The sequence below is a fragment of the Gavialis gangeticus genome, unplaced genomic scaffold (assembly GCF_001723915.1).
Source record: "Gavialis gangeticus isolate Ggan-Ray unplaced genomic scaffold, GavGan_comp1, whole genome shotgun sequence".
Classification (NCBI taxonomy): domain Eukaryota; kingdom Metazoa; phylum Chordata; order Crocodylia; family Gavialidae; genus Gavialis; species Gavialis gangeticus.
The window spans coordinates 37,772,943-37,774,668 of record NW_017729022.1 but is presented as its reverse complement, the minus strand read 5'-3'; the positions used below and the strand labels follow the sequence as shown (position 1 = coordinate 37,774,668).

General features: G+C 33.3%; 1 protein-coding gene across 4 annotated transcripts in view; it reads left to right on the top strand.

The window, feature by feature from the left end:
- PPFIA2 (PTPRF interacting protein alpha 2) overlaps window positions 1–1,726 on the top strand; it is an 854,871-nt gene extending 853,145 nt beyond the window's left edge. For all 4 annotated transcript variants that reach the window (XM_019514802.1, XM_019514801.1, XM_019514804.1 and 1 more), the window contains one exon: window positions 321–1,726. The gene's annotated coding sequence lies outside the window, so the exon portion shown is untranslated. The remainder of the gene's footprint in view (window positions 1–320) is intronic.

Genomic DNA, 1,726 nt, shown 5'->3' with positions numbered 1-1,726 from the left:
ATGTGCATTGGCCTACTTTAATGCGCATTAACTAAAGCATGTTAATGCACATGAAGATGCACCCAGTGTTTAAGAACTGCTGAGCATATGTTAGATTAAACACTGTGAGGCTTTATAATTATTCCATTCTCTTCCCCAGAAAGCAATGAAAGATTAACAATAAATGCACATTTCCCTCTCTAATATTCAAGTTTATGCTGAAAAACGAAATATGCTATGACGCTTTATATTCCCAGTAGTGTCATCATAAAATAAGGCTGGGCAAAAAAGGAATTTTAAAATAATTTTGCTAATTAATACTTGTTTATTTTTTTCTTTAGATATCATCTCTTTCTTCTACTTTACCTGAAGTGCACTACCACTATCTTAGGAAAGAGCAGTAAAAACTCTCTTGAAAAACAGGGTAATAGGGAAGAGAACACGTAAAGGTTTCTCAAACAAACAAATGTGATGTTCTTTTCATGTATTAAGTTATTGGTTAGTTTCAAGAAGAGTAATGAAATACCTTAATAATTTTAAAAACAAACAAGACCCCCCCCAAGCATCTCTGTCGTCATAAATTAGGCAGTAGTGCGCAGCCAATGCTTTTATCAAATGGAGCCACTCATTTTTACATTGTTCCACCTGTTCTACTGTAATATACTAGACATTTACGTATTTACTGTGTATGTATTTCTTTTAAAATGTGTAAGTCTTATGTAAATGGATATAAATATGATTTTTTAAAATAAAATCTATGGTACATGGGGTCTCAGTGCAAACACTTGACAATACAATGTCAATAATACTGTTTGTATCTTTCCATTCCACCATTTTTACAGTTTTTTGATTGTAACAGTCAAATGAATATGTTTAGCAGAGTTAGAAGCTTCAAACTTGTTCCTACTTAAAAATCTGTCAATATTTAAAGCTGAACACCTGCCTCTGATGTATAATAGAATGATTTAACCAGAAACTGGAGCCAAATGGACTTACAAAGGCAAACAGAAATGTCAGATACCTATAGAGAAGCACTGTGATGGCTCTCCTTTTAAAAACAATACCAAAACTGTTTACAAGGGTCAAAAGCAATTATCGAAAAATAATTTGTTTAAAAAAACAAAACATTCTCCTATGTTACCTGTGGACCAAGAAGAACCTCGCTTTACTAAGAGCCACCTTTATGTTCCAAGATCTTCACATGTCAGCCAGCGCTGGACAGTGATATCTAATTGCTGTAGAGAATCTGATGCTCAAGTCTCCAATTGTATAAAAATAATAAGCCAAAACCCACCATTTCTTCATTATAACAGGGCATTAGACAGACTCCTGTCTATCGTTATGCTTTTAGCCAAGATGGCCTTGCTGAGACTTCACAGAAGTCAGTTTTATCAGAGGAAATAACTGAAAAACAGAATGATAACATATAGTGTATAGAAGTTTGGAAGAGCAATTATTACCTGCTGTGGCTTTATTTGGTGGTGTTATTGTTGTTTATTCTTTGTTTATATGGGAAGTTTCAAAAGTAAGACCTACTTATTAGTCATTTACCTATTTACTAATTTTCTGCTGCTTGATCCTAGCTCAAGACCTGTCTTTTAGTTATTTCTTTTAGCAGTTTGATCTGCAATGTTTGCACGTACATAGACATTTGTTTTATTGTCAATTTTATTTCACAAATTTCAGTCAATCAGATGGTGACAGATTTTTCTCCCCCCGTTATCAAATAAAAAAAAATTCAGTGCTA